The following is a 19,057-nucleotide window of genomic DNA, read 5'->3' on the forward strand; positions in this document are numbered from 1 at the left end:
CTCCTATTTCTTATGTTCTTGTATTCCATTGTGTAAAATGTCTGTTGAATTGAATACATATTTGGCTCAATCTCCTGATAAACTGATATGGTCCTATTGAACCTTGCCACCCCATCCAACTTTAAAGTGGCAGTCAGCAAGGACAGGGTTAATAAATGATGTGCCGCACCAGATTGTCATGGCTACACTGCTATCTCACAAGGTCCTTTGGGACTGGCGCTTGTAAAGCCTGTTGATTGGCTGGAAGCTTTCACTGTCAGTCTCTTCCCCCAGTGGCCCTTTACTTAGGATTAATCTAAAGGGAAATAATTTGCTTCCATCAACAGCCTTGGCGCTTGTGACAGATCAAACACATCTCCCTCAGCAACTTTGATCTGTGCTTATTCTTTACTCCACTAACATCTGGGTGCAATTTGTCAGGTAGCAGGAGATGAATGCTAGTCAGAGGAGTTAATTAATGGAGTGTGCTGTTTGTAAGCATTATGTGAAAGAGGAGGTGCGGTTTGGAAATATAACCACCCACACCTTCAGATAAATTCGCAATAAGAGCGCATTTCAATTAGAGGAAGAAAATCATCTTGCTGTTGCGTCCTTTAACGTTTCACTGTATTGCATAAGATACGAACATAATACAAAAGGCTGTAATTTAGGACACTTGAGAACTGAGAACAGTGGAAATAAATGTAACATTAAACTTCCTCTGTCTATTTTATCAAATTGCGGAGTGATTTTATATACAATATATATTATATTATTAGATTCTGGGAAACGGCTGCCAAATAAATACTGCACTGATGACATGACGAGGGATTAATACTCTTGTCTGAATGTCATTGCACATTAAGGACATGATGTGCAGGATCAGCCATCACTTATACTGCTGAGAGAGGGGAAATATCCCCACAGTTCAAGATAACTTTATAGCATAACAAATTGTCAGGTAGTGAGTTATGAGCCTGTGATCCAATCAAGGGAATAATTTGACATTTATAAACTGCTTGCCTTTTGCTTCTATTGTTTATAATGTCATCTGAACTCCTTGCTTAAATTAGTCTTGTAACTCACCCCCAACTATCCATCCATATCACGTGATTACTGCCGTAAGTTAAAATCATACAAGCTAATTCAGTGGTATCATTTATTGAAAATTCTTGCCTCTGTTACTATTTAATATACATGCAGTCGTGGTACTCAGTAATATTTATTAAATCGTTAATGATCAAGATATTGTGTCCTACAATAAGAACGTAAGAAATAGGAGCAGGAATAGGCCACCTGGCCCCTCGAGCCTGCTCCGCCATTCAATAAGATCATGGCTGACCTGATCATGGACCCAGCTCCACATCCTTGCCTGCTCCCCATAACCCTTTATTCCCTTATCGCTCAAAAATCTGCCTTATGTCCGCCTTAAGTATATTCAATGACCCAGCCTCCACAGCACCATGGATTTACAACCCTCTGAGAGAAGAAATTCCTCCTCCTCTCAGTATTAAATGGGCGGCCCCTTATTCTGAGACTATGGGCAAAACTTTCCACTTTTTTTGCATCGATACTGCCCACTTAACGTCCATTTTAACGCTGAGATGAAGTATAACGCCCAGATATCGCCCATTTAGGCACAAAATGGAAAATAAGACCCCACTTATTGCTCACTTATTGCCCAGCTTTACTTTCAGCATATACTTAACGCCGAGAAATAATACCATCCGCCCACTTTTTTTGGCGTAAAGATCAGAATGGGGGTAAAGATCAGAATCGCCGAGCGTTACTTTCGACACCTCGCACACATCGTCGAAAATATTTATCGCCGAAAAAAAACGCTGTGAAAAAGTTGCTCTCCTGAACTAATCACAGCTTTATGGATGCCATTTTGTAAATCGCAGGTCGCTTCATTTAAAAGACTGCTTCAACTTCTGGGGAGTTTTGATGTACTGTGGAGTTCTTTTGAGGTGATTTGAACATCTGAATAAACATCATTCTGTGGATTATTGGAATTTAGTTTAGGTGTCTTATTGGCAAAATGTATTGTTTGTGAACAATAGGTATAATACTGATGGTTATTGTAATGGGGCCTGTCATTTCTCAGCCTTTCTTGATGACTACGCATATGCTGCAGATTAGAGATGGCAGAAGGTATATTCAACAGCATTATGTGCCCTATCGAAGACCCCACGCACTTACAGGGAGAAGCAGTCTTACCTGAACTTGTCCAATAACACGTGCCTGAGGAAACTGCGCTTCCACAAAGAGGTTATCAGTGAGATATGCCAGCTCATCAGGGGAGATGTGCAGTCTGCCAGCACCATTAGGACCGCACTGTCCATCGAGGTCAAGGTCACCGTGGCACTTTCCTTCTACGCAACAGGTACCTGTCAGGCCTCAGCTGGTGACATTTGTGCTATATCTCAGCATGCCACACATTGCTGCATTCAACAGGTCACTGAAGCCCCTTACACACACAGGATGGACTTTATCAGCTTCCCTATGACCAAGGAGGCTAAGACCGAGAGCGCGCTAGGATTCTACCGAATTGCTAACTTCCCCAAGGTGCAAGGAGCAATAGACTGTACGCACATCGCCATGCGGGTACATTTTCAGGATGCAGAGGTTTTTCGGAACCGAAGGGGATTCCACTCCCTGAATATGCAACTCGTTGTCGACTACCAGCAAATTATTATGGCAATGAATGCAAAATTTCCGGGCAACATCCATGATACTCTCATCCTGCGTGAGAGCACTGTATCTGACATGTTTACCAGTCAGCCACAAGGTTAATGCTGGATGCTTGGTGACAAAGGATATGGCCTCGCCACCTGGCTGATGACCCCTCTGGATAACACCCAGACACAAGCTGAGAAGCGATACAACCAGAGCCACACGCAATATTGTCGAGAAAACCATTGGAGTCCTTAAGCAGCGCTTTAGATGCCTCGACCACTCAGGAGGTGAGCTACAATACCACCTTGAGCAGGTAGCTCAATTCATGATGGTGTGCTCCATGCTGCACAACTTGGCTATCAGGAGGGGACAAGAATTGCCAGAAAGGACTGCCGGTCCACCTCAGGAGAGAGAAGAGGAGGACGAGGAGGTGGACATTGACCTCTGGCCAAACAATCAGGCTGACGATGAAACCATGCTCCCGCCCCCCTCTAGACCGCAGGAAAGGGTCCGTGGTGGCTACATAGCTGCAAGACTCTTACATCAGCAGCTCATAAATGAGCACTTTACTTGAAATAACGTTGGTGGTATTTACAAAGCTGCAACACTGCTGTGCCTGCAGCTCATACATCAATGGTGTGCATCACCTTGGTAACAGTTAAAGTTTAAGTTTGATTCAAGTTACGTTTAATTATCCCTTTTCACCAGTGTAAGGAATCACCAGTGTGTAATGGTGCAGCTATCTGAGGCAATGCGCAACATGGTTATGTTAAATAAAAAAACATTTAATGAGAATATTTGTATGAAATCATAATTCTAACTGTAAAAAAAGACACCCCACCCCACCCCACCCCCACAACAAATTTATAATATTTAGATCAATCAAATGTTCAACATTTCCAACAACACAGAACACAAATGCAAAACAAGGTAGTCCCCTCCCTCCTTCCCCCAAACCGCCCAACAAAATAACAACAACAACATAAAAATATGACCAAGACAACAGCTGCAGCCATGCACCTCACTTTCCTTTCCCCTTCCCCTCCTGACTCCAAGCCTCCTGGCCGAGGAGCTCCTCAGGCACTGCTTCATTGGGGGGGATGACGGCAGAATCGCTGGTTACAGATACGGGAGAGGACGGTCTCGAGATGGGAACGTGCTCCGAGCCAGAAGCAAGATCCTCCTCCTGGCTCTCGTGTCGTTGGCAACGAGGATGCGGCGCGTTGGGGTGCAGTGCCGCGCTCCGGGACCATTGGGAGGCCTCTGCCACCAGTGTTCCTGGCTATCACCTTCAGGGCCTCCACCATCCGTGGCACGTACTCCGTCATGGTGGCAGACATGCTAGCCAACTGTTGGGATATGCTTCCCATTGTCTTTAGGATCTGCTGACCTATGTCAACACTCCTCCTGGACAAGTGTACCATGTCCCTGCTCAGATCTGCCACTCGTGGAGCAAACCTGCCGCGCCGAACCAACCTCCACTTGGTCGGCGCCATCCTGGAGACACCTTGGGTTCCCTGTGACAAGGTGCTTGGGCCCAGTACCTCCATTGTGGAGGTGGGAATGGCCACAGGAGCACTAGATGTCTTTGGTGTGGAATGCATTATGGAGCTTGGCAATGCAGGCACTGTCATCCGTGGACAAAGGGCCCAGCAGATCCACGGGCGAGAATCGGGGCTCCTCAGCACCAGATGCACGATCGTCCGGCGAGTCCGGCCCTGCACCCCCACCTTCTGGGCTCGGTCGTCTTGCATGGGGCCGCGCTGCTGGCTGAGCTGCAAAACATAAATGAGGTTATTAGAGGAGAAGGGGGTGCTCGGGTCACAAGGTGATTCCAGTGCTACACACAGCATATGCATGACAAAAGCACCACTGCTATCGAAATCATCACAGACATCACATTTCATGACCATCACCAAATTCTGCATTGCAATGATTCTCATGAAGCCACCATTATTTAGAGAACATTTTTATCATTCATCTATCATATACTATTGGTCGGATATGAGTGGGTGTGACATCTATTGACTTTACATCACGCAATGGTGTATACTTTACTCACGTGGCATCACATCAGGTTCTGCAGCTGCATGCGTGGCCGGCTGGGGGTGGCTCCCCACTAGCAATGCTGGAAATAAAGCCCATTTTTGGGCGATCTGCACAAAGTGGAAAGTCTAGCCCTATGTCCCCTAGCTTTAGTTTCCCCTATGAGTGGAAATAGCCTCTTTGCATCCACCTTGTCGAGCCCCCTCATTATATTATATGTTTCGATAAGATCACCTCTCATTCTTCTGAACTTCAATGAGTACAGGCCCAACCTACTCGACCTTTTTTCATAAGTCAACCCCTTCATCTCCGGAATCAACCTATGAACCTTCTCGGAACAGCTTCCAATGCAAGTATATCCTTCCTTAAATACGGAGACTAAAACTGTACGCAGTACTCCAGGTGTGGCCTCACCAATACCCTGTACAATTGTAGCAGGACTTCTCTGCTTTTATACTCCAACCCCCTTGCAATAAAGGCCAACATTCCATTTCCCTTCCTGATTACTTGCTGTACTTGCACACTAACTTTTTATGTTTCATGCACAAGGTCCTCTAGGTCCCTCTGTACTGCAGCACTTTGCAATTTTTCTCCATTTAAATTATAATGTGCTTTTCTATTTTTTTCTGCCAAAGTGGTTAACCTCACATTTCCCCACATTATACTCCATCTGACAAATTTTTGCCCACTCACTTAGCCTTCTATATCCCTTTGCAGATTTTTTGTGTCCTCCTCACAATTTGCTTTCCCACCCATTTTTGTATCATCAGCAAACTTGGCTACGTTACACCTGGGTCCTTCATCCAAGTCATTAATATAGGTTGTAAATAGTTGAGGCCCCAGCATCGAACGCTGCGGCACCCCACTAGTCACTGTTTGCCAACTGGAAAATGACCCATTTATCCCGACTCTCTGTTTCTGTTATATTGGCATGGATAAAGGATTGACTAACTATTGCCATCAACCCCGTGAACTTTTATCTTTTATGTGGCACCTTATCGAATGTCTTCTGGAAATCCAAATACACCACATCCACTGGTTCCCCCTTATCCACCCTGCTCGTTACATCCTCAAAGAACTCCAGCAAATTTGTCAAACATGTTTTCCCTTTCATAAACCAATGCTTGATCGATTAGAAGCTGATAGTGCATAGAATTGCATAGAATTTACAGCATAGAAACAGGTCTATGACAGTGTTTATGAAATCCTCACTCCCTACTTCATAATTTTCTATTCCTTTCCCCCCTGTACTTATCCAGCTTCCCCTTAAATGCATCTTTGCTATTCATCTCAACTATTCTATGTGGTATCAAGTTCCACATTCACGACTCTTGAGTAAAGAAGTTTCTCTGAATTCCTTATTGGATTTATTAGTGACTATCTTATATTTATGACCCTTAGTTTTGGACTCCCCCCTCCCCCCTCCTTCCCTCACAAGTAGAAATGTCTTGTCTATGTCTATCCTATCACTCTTTCATAATTTTTAAGATCTCTTTTAGGTCCTGGATGTGTGGGGTGGGGGGGGGGGGAAAGAGTCGGAAAAGGCTTTTCCATTGGGGGTGAATGGGGGCAATAATTTTGGCTAGAATATGGGTTTGTCAGATTTCCACCCCTAAGTACACCCTATATGCCTAGAAAAGTCCTCGGAATCCCTCCACTTGTACCCCCACTAACTGATGGCTTGGCGAGACTTCTGTTCAGGATCCATTAAATACCTCAATGAAGCAAAGATAAAAAGAAAGACTTGCATTTTCACAACCTCAGGACATCTCAAAAGCACTCTACAGTCAATGAAGTACTTTTGAAGTATAGTCACTGTTGTAATGCAAACACGAATTGATTAACCTTTTTTGTCAGCTGTTGTTCAATGGTTGTGGGTTCAATTCCCAATCCAGAAACTTGAGCACAAAAATCTAGACTGATGCCGCAGTGCAATGCTGAGAGATTGTCGCACTGTCAGAGGTGTCACCTTTCGGATGAGACATCAACCGGAGGCTCCGTCTGCTCTCTCAGATGGATGTAAAAAATCCCATGGCATGATTGTGAAGAAGAGCAGGGGAGTTATCCCCGGTGTCCTGGCCAATATTCATCCCTCAATCATCATCACTAAAACAGATTATCTGGTCATTAACACATTGCTGTTTGTGGGAGCTTGCTGTGCGCAAATTGGCTACCGCATTTCCTACATTACAACAGTGACTAACATGGAAACATAGAAAGTAGGTGCAGGAGTAGGCCATTTGACCCTTCGAGCCTGCACCACCATTCAATATGATCATGGCTGATCATGCAACTTCAGTACCCCATTCCTGCTTTCTCTCCATACCCCTTGATCCCTTTAGCCGTAAGGGCCACATCTAACTCTCTTTTGAATATATCTAACGAACTGGCCTCAACAACTTTCTGTGGTAGAGAATTCCACAGGTTCACAATTCTCTGAGTGAAGAAGTTTCTCCTCATCTCGGTCCTAAATGGCTTACCCCTTATCCTTAGACTGTGACCCCTGGTTCTGGACTTATCGGGAACATTCCACCTACATCTAACCTGTCCAATCCCGTCAGAATTTTATATGTTTCTATGAGATCCCCTCTCATTCTTCTAAATTTCAGTGAATATAAGCCTCGTCGATCCAGTCTTTCTTCATATGTCAGTCCTGCCATCCCGGGAATCAGTCTGGTGAACCTTCGCTGCACTCCCAGCAAACCTGAGGACTGGGAGAAATTTAGAATTCAGCAGAGGAGGACTAAGGGTTTAATTAGGAGGGGGAAAATAGAGTGTGAGAGTAAGCTTGCCGGGAACATAAAAACTGACTGCAAAAGCTTCTATAGATATGTGAAGAGAAAAAGATTAGTGAAGACTAATGTAGGTCCCTTGCAGTCAGAATCAGGGAAATCATAATGGGGAACAAGGAAGTAGCAGACCAATTGAACAAATACTTTGGTTCTTTCTTCACTAAGGAAGACACAAATAACCTCCCGAAAATACTAGGGGACCGAGGGTCTAGCGAGAAGGAGGAACTGAGGGAAATCCTTATTAGTCAGGAAATGGTCAGAAATGTCAGAAGCACTTCATCGGCTTTCTTTTCTTCTTTTACTTTCCTTTCCTTTTCCTTTCTTTCTGAGCAAGGCTTCCAGAATTCCAGTGCCCCTCTCTCTCACTGTGCTACTTGGACACAGAGAAGCTAGATAACCACAACAGAGCTTGCCAGTAATTTGGGATTGTGTTATCATTACCTTTTTTAGACAGTAGCGATGGAAGCAAACTTTATCTCCACTGCCCTATTGTATGTGCATATTAGAGATGGTAGTAACCACTTCATTCTACACCTGCCTTTATTGCAATGCGTATATGGAGTATAGCTCATCAGAGGAGCTATGTAAGCCATTCACATTCAGGACTCTGTGTTAGCACCAGTCGGCGTTTAATTGCAGATCAGAACGGTGGGAGTGTAGCGGGTCGAAGGAACCAATGGGTTCTAACACTTGCTCAGTGCATTGGGCCCCTATTTGCAGGAAGCTGCTTGAGCTGGCATTTTGCACAGTGTATGCTATGGTGAGAATCATAGAAATTTACACCACAGAAGGAGGCCATTTTGGTCCATCGTGTCTGCGCAAGCCGACAAAGAGCTATCCAGCCTAATCCCACTTTCCAGCTCTTGGTGCATATCCCTGTAGGTTATGGCACTTCAACTGCACATCCAGGTACTTTTTAAATGTGAGGGTTTCTGCCTTTACCACCCTTTCAGGCAGTGAGTTCCAGACCCCCACAACCCTCTGGATGAAAAAAATCTCCCCTCAAATCTCCTCTAAACCTTCTACCAATCACTTTAAATCTATGCCTCCCTCTGCTAAGGGAAATAGTTCCTTCCTATGAAACTCACTGCCAAATGGAGTGGCTGAGGTGAATAGCTTGGATGGGTTTAAGGGGAAGCCAGATAAGTACACGAGGGAGAAAGGAATAGAAAGATAATGTTGTTAGGGTGAGATTAAGTAAATAGAGTGGGAGGGGGCTTGTGGTGGGTGCATAACCCCATTTGCGCGCATTAAACGGGGTTTCCGCCTCACTCGTGAAGTTATGGCGGCGGAGCAGAAGCAGCTCCGAGGGAATTCCTGGTCAGATGTTCCAATGAAGAATTTATCCGTCACTGAGGCAATAACTCTTTCCAAATTTCCAAGCTCATGAAGCTCAAACAGGCAAAACCAGTTAATAAATATAAGCACAGGCAGAGTTGTTGGGGTTTTGTGGGCTGTTCTACAGTTGGTTGAATAGTTGGTGAAGTAAATGTAGCTTTATTCAGCATTTTATTCAAAGATACTTAATTATAGAATAGCCTGTTGTTAATACCTACTCGATACTTGGTATCAAACTTCATATCACTGCAGTATAAGTCGCACTGTGTAAGCTGATGGATATTTGTAGATTGCTTTTGTTGGTATGTTGATTCTTGGCCTGACAACAACCTCTTAATCCGTTCTGAGGAAACATCAAAACTTGACTTTTCTCACTTGACCTGCTTTGTAATTTCAGCATTTTCTGTTTTTGTCTCCAATTTCCACCATTTGCAGTTTTGGCTGGCTTTTATTTGTACGCCACATTCAAATTTCATTATGTAGCATAGTGGTTATATTACTGGCTATAATCTAGAGGCCTGGCCTAATGATCCAAAGACACAAGTTCAAATCCCCCCACGGGAGCTGGGAAATTTAAATTCAATTGAATAAATCAGGAATAAAAAGCTCGTATCTGTAATGGTGACCGTGAAACTAGCAGATTGTCGTAAAACCCACCTGGTTCACTAATGTCCTTTAGGGAAGGAAATCTGCCGTCCTTACCCGGTCTGGCCTATATGTGACTTCATACCCACAGCAATGTGGTTGACTCTTAACTGCCCTCTGAAATGGCCTGGCAAGCCACATATAAGGCGGCTCACCACCGCCTTTTCAAGGGCAGTTACGAATGCATAATGCAGTTACGAATGCTGGCCTTGCCGGCGATGCCCACATCCCGGGAATCAATAATAAAATATAGATAGGAATGTGCTTCAGAATAATGGTGCACTAATAATTTTGTGACAGTAATCTGAATTGCTTAGCTGTGTGTCCGCAGTGTCATTAATGTGTATAGACAGAACTGTGGAGCATCAGCAAATAAATTCTGGTGCACCAGAAGAATTTCAGCTACATCGAGATCAGTTGAATTATTATAGTGCTTCAAAGAGCCATTCTAACATTAGTAAAAATAATTGTGCCTTGGTATTTGAAGAGAGGTGCAATGGAATGACCTCCGATTGAGAATCCACATACCAGAAGCAATGTGCTGAGAAGCAATGTGATGAGTTAGTCAGAACGTTGCGAGTTCAAGTCCCACTCCAGAGACTTTGAGCACATAATCCAGTGCAGTACCGAGGGAATGCTGCACTGTCTGAGGTGCCATCTTTTGGATGAGACGTTAAACCGAGGCCCGGTCTGCACCCCTCGGGTGGACGTGAAAGATCCCACGCCACTATTTGGAAGAAGTGCAGGCGAGTTCTCCCTGCCAATTGTCCTGACCAATATTTATCATCTCTCAACCAACATCACTAAAACAGATTAACTGGTCATTAACACGTTGCTGTTATGGGAGCTTGCTGTGCGCAATATTAGCTACCGCATTTCCTACATTACAACCCTGACAGCACTTCAAAAAGTGCTTCATTGGCTGTAAAGCGCTTTGGGACGTCATGAGGATGTGAAAGGTGCTATATAAATGCAGGTCTTTAATAGAATAATCTGATAAGACACTCGAGCTTTGCTCTTGTAATTTGTTGACTAAACTTCTCATTATGTTAGTCTGGTAGCAGACTCCTTGGTACCTTGAAGTCATCGTTTGTTGTTTGGCTATTCTGGTAAAGTAACTAGTGTACAGGCAATGCACATTTTGCCAGCATGGGGTTGGAGATCTGGCACATGTGTTACCCCTCTAAAGGGAATGCAGAACAAGGGGAGTTAGTCTTGCATTTGAAACTAAACTGGTTAATCCAGAAAAGAAACACCTTCACATAAAATGAGGATCTGGATTGCCATGTTCCAAAAAGCCGTGGACGCAGAATTAACTGAGGTATTGAATTGAGAAATGGTAGCCTCGGAATTGATATTGAGAAAAAACGCGAATTGGAATTAAAAAGGAAGGAAGGATCGATCGCATTTATATAGCGCCTTTCATGACCACCGGATGTCAGCCAATGAAGTATTTTTCTGAAATGTAGTCCCTGTTATAATGTAGGAAACGCAACAGCCAACTTGCACTCAGCAAGCTCCCACAAACAGCAATGTCATAATGACCAAATAATCAGTTTTTTTGTTATGCTGCTTGAGGGATAAATATTGGCTGGGACACTAGGGATAACTCCCCTGCTTTTCATCCAAATAGTGCCGTGAGATCTTTTATGTCCACCTGAGTGCAGACGGGCCCTCGGTTTAACGTCTTATCCGAAAGACAGCACCTCCGACAGTGCAGCACTCCCTCAGCACTTCACTGTATTGTTGGCCTAGATTTTTGTGCTCGAGCTGACAAAATGGCCTACTCCGCTGTATAATTGGAAGACTACACCCAAGAACTGGGACACTGGGACTAGTGGGGTGCTGCAGGGCTCAGTGCTGGGAACCCAGCTATTTACAATATACATTAATGATTTGGATGAAGGAATTGAGTGTAATATCTCCAACTTTGCAGATGACTGGGTGGCGATGTGAGCTGTGAGGAGGATGCTAAGAGACTGCAGGGTGATTTGGACAGGTTAGGTGAGTGGGCAAATGCATGGCAGATGCAGTATAATGTGGATAAATGTGAGGTTATCCACTTAGTGGGCAAAAACGCGAAAGCAGAATATTATCTGAATGGCGGCAGATTAGGAAAAGGGGAGGTGCAACGAGACCTGGGTGTCATAGTACATCAGTCATTGAAAGTTGGCATACAGGTACAGCAGGCGGTGAAGAAGGCAAATAGTATGTTGGGCTTCATAGCTAGTGGTTTTGAGTATAGGAGCAGGGAGGTCTTACTGCAGTTGTACAGGGCCTTGGTGAGGCCTCACCTGGAATATTGTGTTCAATTTTGGTCTCCGAATCTGAGGAAGGACATTCTTGCTATTGAGGGAGTGCAGCGAAGGTTCACCAGACTGATTTCCGGAGATGGCTGGACTGACATATGAGGAGAGACTGGATCGACTGAGCCTTTATTTACTGGAGTTTAGAAGGATGAGAGGGGATCTCATAGAAACACACAAAATTCTGATGGGACTGGACAGGTTAGATGCAGGAAGAATGTTCCCAATGTTGGGGAAGTCCAGAACCAGGGGACACAATTTAAGGATAAGAGGTAAGCCATTTAGGACTGAGATGAGGAGAAACTTCTTCATCAGAGAGTTATTAACCTGTGGAATTCCTTACCGCAGAGAGTTGTTGATGCGAGTTCATTAGATATATTCAGGAGAGTTAGATATGGCCCTTATGGCTAAAGGGATCAAGGGGTATGGAGAGAAAGCAGGAAAGGGGTACTGAGGTGAATGATCAGCCATGATCTTATTGAATGGTGGTGCAGGCTCGAAGGGCCGAATGGCCTACTCCTGCACCTATTTTCTATGTTTCTAACATTCCTATTTAACCACTGTTTCTTCACATTTGAACAACTTGAGACTTTCCAAGATTAATCATTTGTTGGAGAATTTCACAAGGCTCATCACCAAGCTATAAACCGTCTATTAGTAATTTCAAAATGATGAAAGTTTCCTTTCAATCCCTGCTTACTTTTCGTGAGGTCCCTGTGAATTTGGCAAAAAGCTTGTCCAGCTTTGGTAATAAATAGCTCTCTTGTTCACATATTGCTGAATACAACAATTGTCAAAAAGAACCAGAGGTGAGATGAGGAGACAGTTTTTATTTTTTTTTGCAGAGACTTCTGATCTGGAACGCACTGCCTGAAAGGTTGGTGGGAATTGGATAAATACTTGAAGGAGAAAAATTTTCAGAGCTCTGGGGGAAATGGCATCAGATCTAATTGGACAGCTCTTTCAAAGAGCAGGCATGATGGGCTGAATGGCCTTCCTCTGTGCTGATTGATTCTTTGAACATCTCTTATATTAATTGTAATGTTTAGCAGGTTTTTAACATGACCTTAATTGCAAATTAAAAAAAAAAATATTTGGCTATCATTTCGTTAATGTGCTGGCCAGCTTTAAACTGGGGGAAAAAAGCTTGACTTTCAAATTCTAATGCTGGGGTTTTATTCACATTGTGAACTAAATCTCAGGCTGTCATCAATTGTGTGTCACTAGAGATTAATGGTAACGAGTCATTATCGTACTTCTGTCTCTGGATTTTCCTTCAGGACTTTTGACCAGAGATACAGTAGTACCTTGCTATATTTCTTCAAAGAGTGCAGCCACTGAAATTGGATGTATACAAGCGGATAAAAGCATTCTTTAGTGGGTTTTTTAAAACTGATCTTTATAAAGTTGTATTTGCTGTCTGCCACTTATGAGGGACGAATCCATGATCAGGTGCTCCCAGCAGTGAGCATGTTTTCAGAAAGCACACCTCGGGGGAAATTGCAGGTGTGTTGCTAGCGTCCCACTGTCCCACTGGCACGGAATTTGCAGTCAGCAGCGAGGCAAAGGCGTTTGCCACTGGCCCCGAAGAAGGCTGCAGATCTCGCGATCTTCGTGGCGAGAAGTTTGCCTTTTTCGATGTTCAAGTGATTTCAGCGTTGTATAGTGCGAATTCCTGAGTGCAATGGTGCTGTGATGTCAACAAGCTGTCTAAGCAGCCAATCACATTGCAGAATTCTCACAGACAGGGAACCAAGAATTGAGAAGCTGCTTTCATCTGGACTTTTTAAACATGTTACAGAGAGCAAAACAAAGATTGGGGCTCTCGCATGAGAATAAGGTAAACCATGAACAAACTTTTTTTTTTAAACGGATGGGGTTGGAACAGTGAATAACTGACCACAACTTCAGGATTTCAGAGTTCAGAAACGCTCGCGGACATCCTGAAGTTGCAGTAATAACAGCAAACGCTGTAAGTTTGCCATTATTACCCACCACAAATTCCGGTCCAATAATTTCAGCCCGTAATTTTCTGAGGTAAGCTTCTTGCAAGTGCCACGCCCTTGCTAGGAGGGCTGGATCACAGGATCACCCTGATTTTTCATGCCACATAGAAAAAGATAGGATTAAGAGGAGAACATTCAGGCCCTTGAGCCTGTTCTGCCATTCAATTAGATCATGGCTGATCTGTATCTTAACTCCATTTACTTGCTTTGCTTCCGTAACCCTTGATATCCTTGCTTAACAAAAATTGATCAATCAGCATTAAAATTTTCAATTGATTCCCATCTTTTTTTGGGGGGTGTGGGGGGGAGGGAGAGAGAGAGAGAGTTCAAGATTTTTACTGCCCTTTGTGTGAAGAAATGCCTCAATGCCCCATTTTGGGCCCTTTGCAACTGGCTGTTTTGAGATCTAGAGGAGCAACTTGGACTCCTCATTTCCCACCCTTCCTTTGCGTAAGTGTTGCGCCTGTATTTCTACACGGGAAGGGTGGGAAAAGAGGCGACTGGCTGGCCTGTATTTGCTGCCAGGTCACCTGACCTGACGGGGATCTTTAAAAATTCATTCATGGGATGTAGGCGTTGCTGGCAAGGCCAGCATTTATTGCCCATCCCTAATTGCGCTTGAGAAGGTGGTGGTGAGTCGCCGCCTTGAACCGCTGCAATCTATGTGGTGAAGGTTTTCCCACAGTGCTGTTAGGGAGGGAGTTCCAGGGTTTTGACCCAGCGATGATGAAGGAATGTTCACTATATGCCCAAGTTAGGATGGTGTGTGACTTGGAAGGGAATGTGAAGGTGGTGGTGTTTCCATGTGCCTGCTGCCCTTGTCCTTCTAAGAACATAAGAACTTAAGAAATAGGAACAGGATTAGGCCATACGGCCTCTCGAGCCTGCTACGCCAGTTAATATGATCATGGCTGATCCGATCATGGACTCTGGTGCACTTCCCTGCCCGCTCCCCATAACTCTTTAATCCGTTATCGGTTAAGAAACTGTCTATCTCTGTCTTAAATTTATTCAATGTCCCGGCTTCCACAGCTCTAGCAGCAAATTCCACAGGTTTACAATCCTCTCAAAGAAGAAATTCCTCCTCATCTCAGTTTTATTCTAAGATTAGGCTCCCTAGTTCTAGTCTCACCCATCAGTGGAAACATCCTCTCTGCATCTACCTTGTCAAGCCCCTCATAATCTTAGACGTTTCGATAAGATCACCTCTCATTCTTCTGAATTCCAAGGAGTCGTCATCATAGGAAGTCCCTCGAATCGAGGATTAGAGGCCCAACGTACTCGACCTTTCCTTATAAGTCAACCTCCTCATCTCCGGAAGCAACCTAGTGAACCTTCTCTGAACTGCCTCCAAAGCAAGTTTATCTTTTTGTAAATATGGAAACCAAAACTGTATGCAATATTCCAGGTATGACCTCACCAATACCTTGTATAACTGTGGCAAGATTTCCCTGCTTTTATACTCCATCCCCTTTGCAATAAAGGCCAAGATTCCATTGGCCTTCCTGATTGCTTGCTGTACCTGCATACTAACCTTTTGTGTTTCATGCACAAGTACCCCCAGGTCCCGCTGTACTACAGCACTTTGCAATTTTTCTCCATTTAAAAAGTAACTTGCTCTTTGATTTTTTTCTGCCAAAGTGCATGATCTCACACTTTCCAACATTATACTCCATCTGCCAAATTTTTGCCCACTCACTTAGCCTGTCTGTTTTTTTGCAGATTTTTTGTGTCCTTCTCACAAATTGCTTTTCCTCCCATCTTTGTATCGTCAGCAGACTTGGCTACGTTACACTTTGTCCTTTCTTCCAAGTTGTTAATATAGATTGTAAATAGTTGGGATCCCAGCACTGATCCCTGCGGAACCCCGCAGTTACTGATTGCCAACCCGAGAATGAACTATTTATCCCGACTCTCTGTTTTCTGTTCGTTAGCCAATCCTCTATCCATGCTAATATATTACCCCCAACCCCGTAAACTTTCATCTTGTGCAGTAACCTTTTATGTGGCACCTTGTCAAATGCCTTCTGGAAGTCCAAATACACCACATCCACAGGTTTCCCTTTATCCACCCTGTTCGTTACATCCTCAAAGAACTCCAGCAAATTTGTCAAACATGACTTCCCCTTCATAAATCCATGCTGACTCTGCCTGACCGAGTTATGCTTATCCAAATGTCCTGCTACTGCTTCTTTAATAATGGACTCCAACATTTTCCCAACCACAGATGTTAGGCTAACTGGTCTATAGTTTCCTGCTTTTTGTCTGCCTCCTTTTTTAAATAGGGATGTTACATTTGCAGTTTTCCAATCTGCTGGGACCTCCCCAGAATCCAGGGAATTTTGGTAAATTACAACCAATACATCCACAATCTCTGCCGCTACTTCTCTTAAGACCCTAGGATGCAAGTCATCAGGTCCAGGGGATTTATCCGCCTTTAGTCCCATTATCTTGCTGAGTACCACCTCCTTAGTGATTGTGATTGTGTTACGTTCCTCCCCCCGAGAGCCCCTTGACTATCCACTGGGATATTGTTCGTGTCCTCTACTGTAAAGACTGATACAAAATATTTGTTCAGAGTTTCTGCCATCTCCATGTTCCCTGTTTCATCCTCTAAGTGAACAACATTTACTTTAGCCACTATTTTCCTTTTTATATACCTATAGAAACTCTTGCTATGTGTTTTTATATTTCGTGCTAGTTTATTTTCATAGTCTATCTTCCCTTTCTTAATCATTTTTTTAGTCATTTTCTGGCTTTTAAAAGCTTCCCAATCTTCTGTCCTCCCACTAGTTTTGACCACTTTGTATGCCCTTGTTTTTAATTGGATACCGTTCTTTATTTCTTTAGTTAGCCACGAATGGCTATCTTTACACCCTTTCCTCCTCACTGGAATATATTTTTCTTGAGCGTTGTGAAATATCTCCTTAAATGTACGCCACTGTTCATCAACCGTCCTACACTTTAATCTATTTTCCCAGTCCAGTTTAGCTAACTCTGCCCTCATACCTTCATTAGTCTCCTTTATTTAAGCTTAGTACGCTGGTTTGAGATCCAACTTTCTCACCCTCCATCTGAATTTGAAATTCAACCATGCTATGATCACTCATTCCAAGAGGATCCTTTACTAGGAGATTGTTTATTAATCCTGTCTCATTACACAGGACCAGATCCAAGATAGCCTGCCCCCTGGTTGGTTCCGTTACATACTGCTCTAGGTGGTAGAGGTCGCGGGTTTGGGAGATGCTGCCGAAGAAGCCTTGGCGAGTTGCTGCAGTGCATCTTGTAGATGGTACACACTGCAGCCACGGTGCACCGGATGTTGAGGGAGTGAATGTTTAAGGTGGTGGGTGGGGTGCCGATCAAGCGGGTTGCTTTGTCCTGAATGAATCTAATGCGCAATCTTGCCACTCCATGGTAGAGTGCATTGGGATGATGATGCTGTGGGCCACAGACTGTAAGCTGCGCTTTGTTTTGCGCGGCCTGTTGCGTTTAATGCGCAGTACCTTTAAATTTCTGCGCATGCGCGGTATTTACAATGTAAAAGCCGGTGAGCGGCCTGCATGGGACCTTTCAGATTACAGCGCGTCTGTGCAGCTTAGTGGGAACATCGAGTGTGGGCCTCTGTTTTCCAATACTTTTAAAATTTTTGCCCCAAGGTAATTTGTCAGGTGTTCTCTTTTCACTTGGATCTAGGCACCACCTCGGCTTGCAAGGCAGGCTGGCAGCTTTTGTATTGTTGCTACAGGTGCCAGAGTCGAGATTTATCCATAACATGATGGTCTCATTTCCCCACAGTCCTGTTCTCTGGTGTAGTCATTCAACCATACAATGTGGAAAATTTGTCCAAAGCCACAAACCTAGCTGCACCTTCCCCGCCCCCCCCCCCCACCCATTTCCTCTACAAAAGAAACACACTTACTCACATTGACGGAGGTTGAGCCAAATCTTGTTTGATAACGATCCTGTGAAACGCCTTGGGACATTTTACTGCATTAAAGCTGCTATATAAATGAGTGCTCATCAAAGACATAAATTGGCATTTTACACAGCTTTTATTTATGTTCCAAATCCAATTAACTATTTGGGAGTAGGAATAGAGGTCTTCCACTTATATTGCCATGTACAAAATGGCTGTAAAACTCCTTTTATATTAAAAAAAAAAAAAAAAAATTTTATTGTTAAGGAGAATGGTTGCCATCACACACAAATCCTGCTCAGGGAACGTTTGCATATCTTACTATTGACGGTGCACTTACGAGGAAAATTCCATCTGCGAGCATTAATGCCTTTTCAGTCCATACACTCTACAGGTAGATCATAAGAACATAAGAATTAGGAGTAGGCCATTCGGCCCCTCGAGCCTGCTCCGCCATTCAATAAGATCATGGCTGATCTTCTACCTCAGCTCCACTTTCCCCATATCCCTTTATTCAATCCGAGCCTGCCTTTTGGATCCCAGGCTTAAATGAATTAAAAAAAAAAGAAAGATTTGCATTTGTATTGCACTTTTCACGACCTCAGGACATCCCAAAGCGCTTTACAGCCAATGAAGTACTTTTTTGAAGCGTAGTCACTCTTGTAATGTAGGAAACGCGACAGCCAATTTGCGCACAGCAAGCTTCCACAAACAGCAATGTGATAATGACCAGAAAATCTTTTTTTTAAGTGATGTTGATTGTGGGATAAATATTGGCCAGGACACCGGGGAGAACTCCCCGGCTCCTCTTCGAAATAGTGCCATGGGGTCTTTTATGTCCACCTGAGAGAGCAGACAAGGCCTCGGTTTAACGTCTCATCTGAAAGACAGCTCTCCGACAGTGCAGCACTACTTCAGCACTGCACTGGAGTGCTGGCCTAGATTTTTGTGCTGAAATTTCTGGAATGGGACTTACTCTGGAGTAAGGCAGCACACCTTACCCATTGCAATTTTATGCTTCCATATCTTGGCATTTAGTCCTGCAAATGTAGTTATGCAAATTCTAATTGCATAACTAGTCAGAATTCAGTGGTATCTTCGTATGAAAATTTCTAGGCAGGTTAGTTGTGTTCAAGGTGTGGCCTGCGAAAGATTAATGCAGGAGCCATATATTCAAGTGACATTAATTTCCTGCCCTCTGTTTGAAATTGCGTTTTGCTATAATTTAATAGTCCAATTTGTGTAAGAAAAAAGACGACTGGAGACCTGCTCTGCTGCACGGGCCGAGTGCGCGCACATATCGCAGTGTGGGCTGGCCCGTGTTGCCCCTGGGCCCACGCCTCTTCT

The 19,057-nt window shown here is 43.9% G+C and overlaps 2 protein-coding genes across 9 annotated transcripts in view; one reads left to right on the forward strand and one right to left on the reverse strand.

Annotated features, from left to right (window-relative positions):
• The window catches only part of dnajc24 (DnaJ (Hsp40) homolog, subfamily C, member 24), a 103,998-nt gene that overhangs the window by 72,177 nt on the left and 12,764 nt on the right, over window positions 1-19,057 (forward strand). The window lies entirely within an intron of this gene.
• Window positions 4,247-19,057, reverse strand: part of immp1l (inner mitochondrial membrane peptidase subunit 1) — a 177,561-nt gene continuing 162,750 nt past the window's right edge. Inside the window, exon 7 of the transcript XR_011596590.1 lies at window positions 4,247-4,433. The gene's annotated coding sequence lies outside the window, so the exon portion shown is untranslated. The remainder of the gene's footprint in view (window positions 4,434-19,057) is intronic.

This window comes from Pristiophorus japonicus, chromosome 14 (assembly GCF_044704955.1).
Source record: "Pristiophorus japonicus isolate sPriJap1 chromosome 14, sPriJap1.hap1, whole genome shotgun sequence".
Classification (NCBI taxonomy): Eukaryota; Metazoa; Chordata; class Chondrichthyes; family Pristiophoridae; genus Pristiophorus; species Pristiophorus japonicus.